The following is a 15,264-nucleotide window of genomic DNA, read 5'->3' as shown; positions in this document are numbered from 1 at the left end:
AGCCACTTGCTTTTAAAACGATCTACCTTGCCTCCAGCAAGCTATTGGTTCTCTGAACTTTATTTATAAAAACCCTTCTCCATCCCTGGAGAAGGCATCCATTCCTTCATGTGGATTTTGCCAGAGCCCATCTTCCTCTAGCCCCCAAGGAGAGCTCCAACCCGTGGGCCGGAAATGTGAGAGAGGCCCTGTCCCCGGGTCCAGGCTGGGACAGCAGACAGAAATGCAGGGATAGGGGCACGGGTTCCTGACCCACCAAGCCCTGAAAGCCAGATGGGCACGACTGTGCCACTGTTCAGGCTGTGCATCCAAGTGTGAATCCAGAAAAAAAAAAAAAAGCCCCTTTCTATGTAAGGGTGGGGGGTGGGGGTGGGGGATGCTGGCCAAAGTTGGAATCAAATATCTCCTCGCTTTTATCCTGGATGAATGCTGCCTCACATGTGTGGCTTTCTCAGCCAGGAACCTGGCCTCTCCCATCAGCCCAGAAGAAAATCAGAGAGAAGCAACACGTGTCCCTTGCCTCGTGGTTACTGTGGCTGAACCGGCTCGCTTCTGTGTCGGCTTGCTGAGCTTTTCACACGCTCCCTCCCAAAGTGTGGAGGAAACTAGGGCGCTGGGAGTTGAAAACAAAGTAAGGGGAGCAGAAGGCACGTAGTTTTGTGCTGGGACTTCTGAGGTGAGCCGGCAATCACCAATGAAAAGCTTGAACAGGGCTCCCCGAGGTGGCCCGTGGTCATATCACGTAATGGTGGAGAGTGTCCCCTGAGAGGGAGAGGGGCTGTCACTCCCTGACTGAGGAAAAGAGTTCCCAGCTGAGGAACCGAGAGCTGGTGGCCGTGGTTAGAAGGGGACAGAAGGATGAGAGAATGATTAATTAAAAACCCAGGCTGAGCCTGTCAGTCTGGTTTTCTGATTTCTCTAGCCGGCCACAATCTTAACGGTTGATTTTCCCCACACAGTATGGTCAAATTGCACGCCTCGGGGAGCGCCCCTGTGTTTATCTGTGAGATAAACTTGCCCTAACGATAAGTCCCAGCTCCACTCGGTCAAGGACACGTTATGCAACAGACCTGCGGGTCCTCTGTGAGACAAGACTGGAGAGGGACATTCTGTCCCCCTGACCCCGGGATCCTACCGCCACTCTTTAGATAATGTTGATTCCCTTCTTTGTTTGGATTGTCAGGTACTTATCTATGAGACAAAGGGAAATTTCACCTCATAGTTTTACCAGCCAGAATTTCCCAGCTGATTTTCTGTATTTCTTCTCTTTTCTTGCTTTTAGTTGCATCTGTAGAATTATAGATTGGACTTGATTTATTTAATAGCCGTGTCTTGAAGGCTATTAGAGAGGCTGATGGAGACCAAGCCTTTGGCTCTGAGTGGCTCACTGTTCAATGGTCACAGTATGGTCAGTTGGTTGTCCCCGGCAGTTGGACCCTCTTGCTTGGCACTGCCTTGGCACTTTGGATGACCTTCCCTTATCACCCTGCCAATTCCCTAAGCTGAGCACTCGGCCCGATGCTTTTCAATAATCATTCTTTGAACCAACTGCTTTGAATCCCTACTTTTGCATTGGGCCCAGTGCCGGGGGCTTTAACTTCCATTTCGCTCAGTTCTGTTCATGTTTATACGCCGAGGGCAGGGCCATTCGCCGGCACACAGAAGGTTGGGGAGACAAAAGGGTTTTGGGAGGGAATGCCAGTGCTGGATGTAGACTGGGTCTGGGTAGCAGCGCTCTTGTCCAGCTGTGTAGCCTCAAGCCAGGGCTCTCCTCTGGCTGAGCCTCAGTGCCCTCATTTGTAAAATGGGTGCCATAAAAGGCTCATGATAAAGATGAAGTGAAATGCTCCCTCGAAAATTCTGGCATATCATCTGTGTTCCACATATACAGAATGACTGATTGGCTGATTAGAGTCCCTGGAACCAATGATGAATGAAGACTGACTCTGGGTCGCAGGCCTTCATTTTCTCCCTTCAGATGCGCTCTCCGGAGAGCTCCTAACTCGAGCTGCAGAGACTTTCAGGTGTGAGTGTAGGTTGAAACACTCGCTCCCTCCCCGAGAAACATTTGCATCGTAAATCAAATTTCTAATCATCTGGTTTAAATAATGTTTCCTATTATTTCAGAGGGTTCGCAGTTTCCCCTGGAGCCCATCTGCTAACCCGGTGCCACCCATTAAGAACCCCTTATGTTTCAACAAGTATTGATTGGGAGGTCACCGGGAAGTAGATAAGAGACTTGTCGGGCGGGATGCATTTTAATTGGAAGCAAATCAGGATACGATTTTAGTAATTGAGGCATGAAGCAATAATCGCCTGAACGCTGGTGGTGCCAGTATGAGCAGAAAAGAAAAACAGCTTCCAGAGACCTTAAGTGGTGAGAAGTGAGCATCACAAGGCTCAAGCAGATGCAAGGAGAGAGAGAGAAAAAACGATGCAGAGAAGCTCCAAGCCTTGAACTTGTGCCTGGCGTGTTGGGGTGGGGGAGGTTAATGGCACCTCCCTTGGGAGCCATGAGGCACCATAGAGGGGAGCTGGCTCTCTGGGGGACGGATCCTAAATCTGGCCTTAGCCAGAGGGAGTTTGGGATGGTTACAAAGCACCCAGGTGGGGGCGGGGGGTGTCTGCCAGGCGGCTGGAGATACAAAGTACCGCAGGAAAAATGAATGGTTCCTTCCGAGATCACCATCATGGTCGTGTGATGATCAGGGGGGAGGCACTGGGGCCAGAGCTTTGATCTGGGGGATCTTCACCTTTGATGTGAAGCCAGAAAGGTAGATAAAGTGTCTGAGGGAAACAAAGTAGGAAAAAATGGCGTAAGATCAAGTACTGAATCTTGAAAACAGCCCATATTTAGAGGCTAGACTAAAAGGAATCAAGAGAGAGACAGGGAAAGAGAGAGAGAGAGACAGAGAGGAGGTATATCATTCAGCAGAGAACAGACCACCCAACCAGGAAAGCAAGAGGACACAGGCACATCTTGAAAGACATAGACAGATGGCGACTTTGAGGAAGACCCTCTTCCTGCTGGTGTTCAGACAACATTTGGGGAACACCGGAGCCACGCACCAGCCTAGGGAAAGGAGGGGAGGCGATGCAGGGAACTGTGTGTTGGCATTGAGTTTCAATCTGGATGACTGAGAAAATCGCCGGAGTGTCTGACAGCCTATTAGTGACCGTGCTATGTTTTCTGCATCAGACAGATGGGAGCCCCAGATAGGATTTAAGTCCTGTTTACGGGAAATTTTTGAAAGTTACAATTTTGTGTATTTGAGTTAGTGGCTATACCATTTCTACTGTCCATGCCGTAATAGCTTGAGCTCGCAAAGGCATTTGTTGTCTTCTTTCTTGACAGGTGCATCGATACAATCTCCATGAACTTATTCGATTCTGCTCATGAGGCAGGTAAGGCAAGTGTCAAAGTTCCCATTTTGCAGATGAGGCGACAGGCTTGGAGAGATAATGGAAGATTTTCCAAAGTCCCAGAGCTGGTAAGTGGCTGGGCAAGAACTTTAACCCAGGATTTTGGACTCCTGATTTTTCTATGCCAGGCCTGGCTCTAAGGATAGATTGATTACCCCCTTAGGAGTCTGATTGGTTTATATCTTCCACATTACATAACTCAAGTTAGAGACTCTAATGGATCATTTGGGGTAATGTGCTGTCAATTTCGCTTATTGATTGTAATGATAAAAGGAGTGTGTTCTGTGTGTGTGTATGTGTGTGCATGCACACACTTTGGGGAGGGGGCAGTTCAAAGATGATTCCGAACCGTGGGCATCCTCAAAAGACGGGCTCACGTGGCAGGTGCCACATGGACTTGCTGGAGTGCTGTGGGCAAGTTCGCTCCCTTCCCCTGGCCTGGGGTCCTTACCTGTAAAAAGAGGATGGTAATACCTATTTTGTAGAAAGGCTGTAAAGATTCAATGGGGTCATCTGTGTCCAGTGCCTGTCCCTCTAACCTTCTTTTTGGAGGTGGATGACACACCAGGGCCACGGTCACCACCCTGAGCAGTACCCTGTGGAGGGCGGCCCAAGATCGTGTCAGGGTTAGTGGAGCTGCTCGGGGAATGGTCCTCTGGGGGGCCTGGGGCTCAGCTGTGCTCTCAGCCCCTTCTGCACCCTTGAGGAAAAGCCAGTGACAGCAAAGTGGGGAGAGATTGATGCAAAAGTGAGGCTTGCTCTATGGTACACCAGAAACGAATAGAACATTGTGTAAAATAATCATTTCAGAAAAACCCCAGGGCTTGGGAAAGTGAGGAGACCCTCTTTCGTGAGGCAAGTCTCACAAAAGGATTGTTTTAGAAGCATCTGCTACTATCTCCTAAGAAAGATGGGAAGCGGTGAGGGCTGGGAGCTCCATACTTTTAGATCAGCGCTTTCCAACGAGGGCCTAGAATTCTGCTGACACCGTGAACCTGTAAGGCCAGAGAGCACAGGGAGACTCAGGCGGAGATAAAGAAGGAGCCTGGATGCTGACAACCAGGCCATTGGGCAGGGAGCTGTCCCAGCCCAGGAAAGATATAGTTCAGACACCTGAAGGGCCCTCCAGGAATTGCAGGCATTTGTAGAAGGAGCTAGAAGGGAGAGATCTGTGGGAAGGGGGCTGAGGGGGGCGGAGGGGTATGGGAGGCAGAAAGAAGCAGTAATACCACTTGAGCTAAATGAAGCCACATGCCGAGACAGAAGTGCCTTACAAAATGCGGATGAGCGCCGCGTCCTTTGCGTTGCTCCTCTTGGGGTGCATTAAGTCTCCCCTGGGGGTTTGACAGAGGTGGGAAATCCACGGAGTTTGGGTGGAGTGAGTGGGGGCACAGAACACCATCGTGCCCTTCTCCTATCGATACCTCCTTTGCAGAGTGACTGATCAAATACGTGGCCAGTTTGCCTCTGTGATTCTTCTGGAAGTGTCTGCCTTTTGGCCATCTTCTGCCATCCAGAGGAAAGCGTGTCTGCTTCTAAAGCAATTTCTGACATCAGGGAGCAGATTGGATGGTTTTTGTGAGGCGTGTGGAAGCTTCCGGAGGGTGGGAGGAGGGGCCGTTGCCGCCGACTGTACCCCTATTACGGCTGGGCCTGGTTAGCACCCCTGTGATGTTCTCTACATCCTGGCAGCCCTGCATGCCGTACATGGATCTTTCTGTTACCCGCTGTGGCTGGAGAAGACAGTTCATCTGCCTTTGAACTGGTGAGCTGGGTGAGGATAACCAACTAGAATCTCACTGAGATGGCGCTGATTCCCCCCAGATCAGTGGCAGATTACCTGGATACCCTTAGGAGAGCACAGGGCCTGTCCTGGGATCCATTCAAAGCCGTTCACCCTTTAGAAAGCAGCCAGGCGTGTGCTGCTTTAGTTTCTCCTTGACCTCTGGCTTGCTCTGCTTTTCTTGAACATCTCCTGTCTTCTCATCTAATGGGGTCTCCAGTCTGTAGCCCCAATTTTCAAACCTGGCGATATACCAGAATTGCCCAAGAAACTTACACAGGGCGGGTAGCAACAGTGCATGCTTCCTACCTGCCAGGCATTGTTCTAAGGAGTTTCTATGTTCTAAGGAGTTTCTATGTATGTATTCATTTGTTATCACAACAATCCTGGAAAAACGAGTGCAATTACCATCACTACTTTGCAGATTAGCACACTGAAGCTCACAGTGTTGTAGGCATCTGCTCAAGGTCCTAGAGTTATGATGAGGTCAAGATTTAGGACAGAGAACCAGTACTCGCCCTGTTAAGTGTCAAGTTTCCCCAACAGAGAAGACCCGACCCTCACCTCCTTCTGTAGGACAGAGAACATACCGTTGTTCATTTATCCATTAATCAATTCAACAAAATGTTACTGGAAACCTCTACTATGTGCCAAGCACCTTTCTGGATGCTGGGAAACATGGAGCATATATTCCATAAGACGGAGGCAGACAACAAATAAGGAAGTAAATACATACAGAGCATCCCAGGGAGTGGGAAGCACTATGATGAAAAAAAAAAATGCAGGGTACAGTGACCGATGGTGGGATTGGATGGAGTGAGGATGTGTGGATGACTTTAGGGTAAGGGGTCTGGGAAGATCTCTTTGGTGAGCAGACATGCAAATGAAATCAGGAAGAAAGAAATGGAGATATAAGGGAAGGGCATTTCTAGGCAGAGGAAATGGCAAGAACAAGGGCCTGGAGGTGGGAGCAGCTTGATAGATTTAAAGACCTTTGAGGAAGCCAGAGTAGCTGGAGCCCAATAGCAAGAGGGGAGAATTTCCTCATTCTGTAGAGTTCTTAGAAGTTCCTAGAAGAAGCCAAGGCAGAGTCAGGAAGGGCTTTGCAGGTCTAGGGACAGACTTGTCTTGTAGGGACAACTTGAGGTTCTGGGTAGAGAGGTAACATGATCTGACTTGCCTCTTTAAAGGACCAGTCTGAAAGAGAATAGACCAGTTGGACAAGGGTGGAAGCTACTGTCATAGTCCCAGCAAGAGACGATGAGGGCTTGGAGCAGGGTGGTAACGGTGAAGGTGGAGAGCGATGGTTGGTTCTGGAGAGTTTTTGATCTCCTGGTGGATATTGTAAAGCTGAGGGACTGGATGAGCTCACTTAGGAACATGTGAATAGCTAGAGTAGGCAAAGACTCAGAGCATTCTGGAACATTCCAAAGTTGAGGATAGGGAGAAGTGAGGGGACTCAGGGAGGAGACAGAGAAGGAGAGGCCAGTGAGATGCGAACCATGTCAGAGACTGTTTGAGAAGCAGAGCCAGAGAGCTGGAGTGCAGGTCACTGGGGCTGACGACATGGAAATCTCTGGTGACCTGAAGAAGGAGGATGTTGGTGGAGTAGGTGAGGCCTGACCAGAAAGGGATCTGAAAAGACAAGGAGCAGAGAAAGTAGACACAGCAAGTTAGACTCAGGTCATGTTTTTTTAACTAAACAACGGAGTGGAGGAGCAGCTTGGTAGCTGGTGGTGGCCACAGGGTCAAGAGAGACTGTGAAGGCCGGGCCGCAGTTCTGAATGTCCGCGTGCAGAGGGTGCCACTGGGTTGGGAGGGGTAACCAGTAGTTGCAGGAGGAGCATGTTTGGAGCAGATAGCATCCCAGGGCACCGGGGGAGGACGTGGCCTTCCAGCATTGTGGGAAGGTCTTGCACAAGGGAATGTGGAGAGGAGGGTAGAGAGGCCGGGGAGGTGGGGGTAGTTGGTGGTAGGCTCACACGTGGGATTTCACTTCTGCTGACTTCAATTTTCTCGGTAAATAAGATGGAAGGCGGTGAGCTGAGAGCAAGGAGGGAGACTTCTACTTTATTCTACTATACTGAACAGCCAAGAATTTTAATTTCAAAGCTGTCCTTGCAGGTTTTCCTTTTAGAAACATCAGTTTTCTTTTATAACATATTTATGTGACTTTTTAAGCCCAAGCTTTGGGGGGACTTGGCAATTTCAGGCATGCGTGGTCTTTGGGGGGATGTTCACTTCATAATCAAAACACCATGCACTGGTCCCAACTGACTCCAGACAGTTTTTCTGCTGAAAAGCCACCCCCTCTCCCCTAAGGAAACATCAAAAAGGGTCCTATTAACATTAGAACATTAATTCAGAGAAGTAATTCTGGTTTTTTCCTCTGGTCTACGGCCATTTTGCTTTTTTAGATATCGATGGCATTCATTTCAGGAATCCCATAAGAAGCGGCGACACATCCTGATGTTTCCATCCCATTCTCTTACACTCTTGAAAAATTCTCTTTCGATTGACTCTCCAGATTATCCTTGCCTTGTCTTTTCCTGATCTAGTTCATCTAAAACTTGGGTGTGCATCCGAATCCCTGATGGGCTGGTGGGGGGTGGGGCTAGTTAAAACACAGAGTGCTGGGCCTCATCACAGAGTTTCTGACTCCATGGGCCTGGAGTCGGGCCCAGGAATCTGCATTTCTGACAAGTTCCCCACGCCTGCTGCCACCAATGTTGTCACTGCTGGTCCGCGGCCCACACTTTGAGAACCACCGCCCTGACAGAAGTACACTTTTCCAGTAGTGTTTGTGGGAGGGCCAGGCAGCTGCATCGCCTCTCTCTGGCCCCACAGGAGTTGATAGGGAGGGTGATATAAAAGAGGGAGCTTGCCGGCTTGTTCCACCCTTCTCTCCTTCCCACAGAAGCGCCCGAGCCACCCCTGACAGAGGAGACCCCGGACCGGGGGGACCTTTGGTCTCCCCTGCAAGCATCTCAGATCATTCTTGTGTCTGTCCTTGCCCGAAAGCAGTCATGACTGCAACATCCCTGGGTGCTTTCAGCTTTCAAGTCCTGATCCCTAAGTGCCCCTTCCCACCCTCGGCTCACACACGTTGCCTTCCCCCTGCTCAGATCCCTGATCTCTGACTTTCCCCTGTCTGCTGCCACTTGCTCCCAGCGAGCTCCTGGTCTAGGATGGAGGGGACCTTCATAATAACCCTAGCAGGCGGCCGTGGGGCCAGGTCCTCCCCTTTGAGGCCGGTGTGTCTTTGATTCCTTGACAGATTAGCTGCGCACAGAAGCAGAGCCCGCATGAGAGGCTGGAGTGAAAGGACCTGCTCTCCCCATGACACATGCCTATAGTACACGGTGACTGACAGGTACGGTGGAAAGCTATTTGCGGCGCCCAGCAAGCGAGATGCTCATTCCGAAGAGCCCGTGTGGCCTAAAAATATCACAGAGGGTGAGAGGGAGAGAAAGGAAACTTCGACATGGAATATTTTCAACAAATTAAAAATAGAAAGGCCTTCGGGAAACGGGAGTCACCAGTTGCTGTCCCGCTCATCTTCGACGAGGCTTTAAGGATTCCCAGCAGCCGGCCGGTAGCCAGGAGGAAGGGAACAGGGAGTTGATTTCGGGGAATGGAGTCAGGCCACCAGTAGATGGATGGCAGAAGCCAGGCCAGAAAGATACAAGCGCCACGTGGTGAGCCACACGGATTGGGAGTGACAGAAAGGCAGTCTGGGAATTAATGAAATCCAAGAGATGGGGGCTCACCTCCGATTTGATGAACCGCTTTGTCAGGCTTGCTTAACCTCCGTCTCAAATCAGTGAGATTGTAGAGTGTGCAACAGGAGCCTGTCTGATTTTACTTCTCTTCTTGTTAGGATGTTACTATGCAGTCTTAGCCCTCCAGTACGGCCCCTCCCTGCCCGGCACTCCTCCCTCCCCTCCCTGCAGCCTCCTCATTCATTCTAAGCTCTGACAGAGAAATGATTTGGTTTAGGCTCATTCTTATTGTCTTTCTTTGAACATGTCTGGATTACTGATGTCAACAAATGTCCTCCCCGTGAATGAGTTGCCCTGATCAAGGACCTCCTGCATAGATAGATCTGACCCACCACTTGCAAGATTCTGGAGAGGGGAGGCAAGCTGCAGCCCGTTAGCTGGATCCAAAAGGTTTCCTTTGTACGGCTGTCTAGTTCAAGGAGGAAGAAAATGGCACCCAAGAAGAGACCAGAATTACGCAGAGGCAGAAACTGGATTTCTGTTCTCTAAGGAGGGTAACAATTCAACCCATCAGGATGGACCCAGTTGGGAGACGCAGGAAACTGGGCATGCATTCTTTTTTTTTTTTTTTTAAGATTATTTATTTATTTATTTGACAGACAGAAATCACAAGTAGGCAGAGAGGCAGGCAGAGAGAGAGGAGGAAGCAGGCTCCATGCCGAGCAGGAGAGCCCGATGCGGGGCTCAATCCCAGAACTCTGGGATCATGACCTGAGCCGAAGGCAGAGGCCTTAACCCACTGAGCCACCCAGGCGCCCGTGGGCATGCATTCTTGAAAAGACACTGCCCCGGGAAGACCCAGGGCAGAAGCACTGAGTGCAGGCACTGGACGCAATCTGATTTATTTCCCAGTTCCCTTCTAACAGATGAAGCAGAGGGAACTCTAGGTCCATGTTTGCTGATTTCAAGGGTGATGGGCTGGGTTGCTATTCGTGCCAAACTATGAGACTTACTACCAAAGCTGTTGCATTTGGCTGGCATTGTTTCCATGCAGGGAGGTATTGAGTGTCTTGAGGTACTCTGAGGGCTGGACTGGTTATTACCCCAATGGTGTCTGGGCCCTACATTCCCAGCTGTCAAGGTAGCAACTGTTCATGAGGACTCAGGGCCAGTATCACCCAGGGAGACAGCTGGCGAGGCTACTGTGTCAGCAAGGTCATGTACTGAGCTTGACTTTAGGGTGCCCTCACAGTCCAGCCCCACCCTGCTTAGCTTTTGAGCTCTGTTATCAAGCCTGAACAGACTTGAAAACCCCTCCTCCCAGAGATGAATTGGGTCCGTAAGTATTAAAGGTTGCTGAATTTCCATGGCGCACTCTGAGAATTTGAGAAGGCCCCATATGGTGGATGTTCTTAAGATGTCAATTGTCTCGTATGAGATGCATCAAACACTGCTAGGGGTATATGGAGGTATTTAGATAAACAGATAATCTGGGGGGAAAATTGCCTCTTACGGAGTTGACTAAGAGAAGAAAGTCTTGGGGGAAATTCCAGTGTCCTCTGAACAGCTTTGCTGGCAGCGATTCACAGATGGTATCTCAGCCCTGAGGTTTTTAAATGTGTCCCTAAGACTAGGGAAGCGTCTAATTTGATACGTTCAACATCTAAGATTCAGAGAAGTTAACGAACTTTCTCAAGGATCATCACGAGTTTAGGGCCTCACAGTATTTTTTTTTAAATATTTTATTTATTTGACAGAGAGGTCACAAGTAGGCAGAGAGGCAGGCAGAGAGAGAGGAGAAAGCAGGATCCCTGTGGAGCAGAGAGCCTGATGCAGGGCTCGATCCCAGGACCCTGAGATCATGACCTGAGCCGAAGGCAGAGGCTTTAGCCCACTGAGCCACCCAAGCGCCCCCTCACAGTATTATAATTAGAGCTGTGGGCTTAGAATGAAAGACAGAGGCAGAGGTCTTTCTGTGGTCCCATGCTGCAGCTCCTTCTCATGACCAGATATCCCTGGTTTCAAGGGCATCTCTGGGAGAAAGATGAAGGAAGAGAGATTATGGAGCATCTTCTGTGTGCCTTGCATGGGGCCAACTGCTGCAAATACATAAACGTGTCTGATTCTTTGATGTTCCTTTGAGGTGGGTATTAAAATGTGGATTCTGCCATAAATGAAACCAAGATTCAAAGAAGTAGCTAGACTAGCTTACTGATTTGGGGCATATTAATATGTCTACGAAGACCATACTTAGTCTACCTTACCACACATGAGACTGCCAACCAGATTAGCCCAGAGGGCTCAGTAGATAGACCAGATCCTGCTCTGGTCGACTGCCAAAGTACAAGGGCACTGAGTTATGAGACAGGAAATATCGCCGAGGCCTTGCTACATAATAGAAGCCTGAATATTCCTTCTTTGCTAATCAGTGAAGCCATAGCAAGATTAAAAATAGAAAGGTTACTAGTCTAGAGTAACTATGACATCAAACAGTGTTTGCCTCATCCTAACCCCCAGCTGCTGCTTGCTTTCACCCTTCTTAAACTCACCTGCTGAATGAGGACAGCTTTCTCGAATACTGAATGGGCTCCTATGATGTTTGCACAGTGGCTAAATGAAAAAAATAAGTTTATTTTCAAGGCTCTCAGACTGCAAAAAGAGGACCCATAGATGGAAATTAAAAGAAGGCAGCTTCAAGTTGAAAGGAAGAACTTTCTAGAAAGTGGTTCCATGTGACTATGGGATGGGTTGCTTTAGAATGAGCTAAGTTTCTTCCCTTAGATGTGCTTAAACAGAGGTTTGGAAATACTTTGGGGATTTGGCACTGGGTAAATGTTGGATTAGATGATCTCCAGGGGCCTTAAAGATCTGAGAGCCCATGTCATGTGGTACCAAGAGTGAGATGATCAATAGTGGACCGGACCCTTTGACTTTCCTAACCTCTCATTGTGTAACACCTCTGCTTAGTTTGCTCATCATCACCATCAATGCTGATGGAAGCTGTAGTGAGCCTTAATCCATTTGGAATTGGAAACAGATTTCATTCTTGTCCAAGCCAACTCTGGTCTAGCGTTCAGTGCCAACAGAAGGATTTGGGAGTTGCAACCCAAGCCAAAGGAGTATGTATGGTTCTACTTGAGCCATGAGGGAATGTAAAGGGATGAGTGGATGGAAGCCACAGGAGGCAGAAGTATCCAAGTCCTTTGGAGATAGTGACTTCTGCTTCCTGAAAGTGGCCCAGCTCAAGTCAGCTGTGACTGGAGTGAGGGCAGGACTCCAATGTGGCGTGGGAAGTCAAGTCACTGCCTCTCTCGGTTCTTTTCCAATGAAAGACTCTGGTTTTTATTGAGGAGACACTTAGAAACAGGAACTTTACTCCCTGCCAGCCTTGCCAGGTGAGGGAAAACCCTTCTCATTTCCCTAAAGTAAGGCATCTTTTAAAGTGAAAGATATGCTAATCCTATGACCTAGCAATCCACTTCCAGGTATGTGTCCAATAAAAATTGGAATGTTTATTATCCAAAAGACACAATTAAGAATGTTTAAGGCACCTGGCTGGCTGTCAGAAAAGCACACAGCTCTTTATCTCTGGTTTGTGAGTTCAAGCCCCACACTGGGGTTAGAGATGACTAAAAAAAATAAATAAATAAAACTTAAAAAAAAAAAAAAAGAATGTTTATGGCAGCTTTATTTATAATAGCTCCAAACTGGAGATAACCTATAATGTACATCGACAATAGAATGGGTAAGAGAGTTGTGATGTATTTATACAATGATATGCCATCCAACAAGGAAAAAGGATTGACTACTGATATGTGCAACCTTGATGTGTCTCACAGACATAGTACTGAGTGAAAGAAGTTAGATGTCAAAAAATATATATTTGTGTGATTCTATTTATATAAAGTTCCAAAATGGGCCAAAAGTAATCTATGGTATGAGAAACAGAAACAGTAATTCTCTTGATAGCATTCAGGGTGGGGAAAATTGACTGAGAGGGGTCATAGAGACAATTTGGGGATAGCTGGAAATGTTGAATCTCTCAATCTGATGGTGAAAAAATGTAAAAATTCAGGTAAGGGTGGTCTTTCCATTTCACCATATGTATGTCACATCTCAATTAAAAAAAAAAACTGGAAAAGAAAGAAGAAGAGAGAGTTTCCTTTCCATGGAGACTGGGTTCTAGTCTAGATTCTGCTGACATTCTACGTCATGGAAAAATATCCCATCCTAGTGCTCTGGTGAACTATGTCCTACTTTCCAGGTCTGCGGCTAACTGGCTGTGGATACTTGATCTCATATCTTTTGGGGCTCCAGTATTCTCATCAATACAATGATGAGTCCTTGATTCATTGAATGCCTGCTATGTGCAAGTCCCCAAGCTGGGTATGTGGGGAGCAGGGGTGAATTAGACTTTCAGAGTCGGGAGACTCACCTGGCCAATTCAGTGCGGTAATGTAATCCTTTACTCCAGGAAATGAATACTTTTGTTCAAATATTCTTCTTTCTTCCATGTACACAGACCTTTGCATCTCACTGGAAAGTGGACTCTGTGCTGGGATTTTTTTCACGTTCAAAAGCACCCATAGACATTAGTGGGATATGCATCGAGAAGGATTGAACACAGAGTTTGGTGAGTTGGACGCAGCCTCATTGTTCGACATTTGGGAACCAACTATGTTTTGTGCCAGGTTACTTTTCCATGTGCCAGAAAGCTGCAAAATGAGTAAATAAGTCACAAGTGCAAAACGCAAGTTAGTATGATATCATTTATATGGAGGTTTAAAATGTGCGAAAGAATGCATTGTGATACCCACGATAGATAGTTGCAGGAGAGCCCGGTCTCAGATTGGGTCCCCTCCCCCAGGGGAGCCTGAGACCAGGAATTGGGGGCAGGGCATTCACTGAGGGGCAGCCCCAAGCAGTGAGAGGGCAGGGGGGAAAGCCAGGAAAGGGTGCGTTCTTGAGGCCGCTGGTTGAGAGAAAAGTGTCTCTGGGAAGTGTCTGTCCGGAGGGCATTTTTCCAAGTCTCTGCCACCTTCTGTCCTTCTGTCGATATTTCTCCTGTGGGTACTCATTCTTATTCTTCTGGACTTTGGTGATGTGCCTGTGAAGGTTGAGTACACTCTTGAGGGTTTTGAGGAAAGCCTGAGAGTAAAGGAGCAGAGACCTAAGGTGGGCCCAAGGGGTAGGACCCTGCCATGTAACCGAGGGCTCAAACCACAGGTGGGCTGGAGGAATGTGACACTTGGCTCATCTGCTCCCATCTGTTTTAACTTGCCCCCAGGAGAAGGGGCACAAGGAAGGGATACACAGGGAGCTTCAACTGGGTCTCTAATGGGTTACTTCTGAAAAGAATGGGGGATGAAAATCTGGCACAATGCCTGTCTTCCAAACAGCTGGATGGTGTTTGTGTGGGTGCTCATTATATTATTCTGGATACTTCTCTGTATTCTTGAACTATTTCAGAATTAAAAAAAAATTAGGCTGCATCAGCATTAATTTGTTTCAGGGGAGCTCTGATTGAATAATTATGCAGAGCAGTAATGTGTCAAATAGTAATACAATTTGCCACTAGTTCTTAAATTAAGTTAATGTACCTAAGTATAATTTCGATGGAATTTGACTAACAAAATATTGAGTTTTATCCAAAATGTCATGCTTTAATTTCTATTCTAGTTGAGAGATCTCACTTGATAAACTTTCCATTATATTTCCAGTTGTCTTGCCAAAGCACTTTGTAAACAGGGGGCGATTTCTCCATTTTCTGGTTGGGAAAACTGTAACTCCGAAGCATTTAGTAATTCATTCAAGATCACTCAGCAGGAAAAAGGCAGAAAAACAAAGCAGGAGTTCTGCCCTTTTATTTTTAATCTGTCATGCCATCCCTGTTTGACCCAAGTCTTTGCGACATGAGCACCAGAACATTCCGGGGCACACACAGCAGGGTTAGCACTGTGTGTATGTCTACAGCACACACACACTTACACACACACACACACACACACACACACACAGTTCCATCAACACAGGGCCATCAACACAGGGCCATGAGGTGTGGGGGTGGTTACAGTCTCCACATTCGAGGGGTTTAGAATCTAACGAAGATATGAATAAACATATCAGCTGTATCTGTCCATCTCTCCCAAGTACAAGGACAGGACCACCGTGGGTTTTTGCTTATGGAATGTCAACAGCAGCTGCACCAACCGGCAACTCTCTGCTGAATGTCTGCTGTGTACAGGGACTGTTGCTAGCTTTGCTCATTTCCAGACTAGCCCAAGGTTACCAAGTTCCACTTAACCTTTCCTTTGATTTGTATGCACTGTGTTTTGT

The 15,264-nt window shown here is 47.8% G+C and overlaps 1 long non-coding RNA gene across 2 annotated transcripts in view; it reads left to right on the top strand.

Moving 5' to 3' along the window:
* The first annotated feature begins 3,362 nt into the window (after positions 1–3,362).
* Positions 3,363–15,264, top strand: part of LOC132006926 (uncharacterized) — a 116,755-nt gene continuing 104,853 nt past the window's right edge. Inside the window, exons 1-2 of one of the 2 annotated variants that reach the window (XR_009401263.1) lie at positions 3,363–3,491; positions 13,451–13,561. This is a non-coding gene — a long non-coding RNA (uncharacterized LOC132006926). Of the gene's footprint in view, positions 3,492–8,491; positions 8,580–13,450; positions 13,562–15,264 lie in introns of those variants that run through there. The other variant, XR_009401262.1, reaches the window with a different exon arrangement.

Source organism: Mustela nigripes, chromosome X, assembly GCF_022355385.1.
Source record: "Mustela nigripes isolate SB6536 chromosome X, MUSNIG.SB6536, whole genome shotgun sequence".
NCBI classification, from domain to species: Eukaryota; Metazoa; Chordata; class Mammalia; order Carnivora; family Mustelidae; genus Mustela; species Mustela nigripes.
Note: the sequence above shows the minus strand (reverse complement) of the source record. Positions and strands in the feature narration are given on the sequence as shown.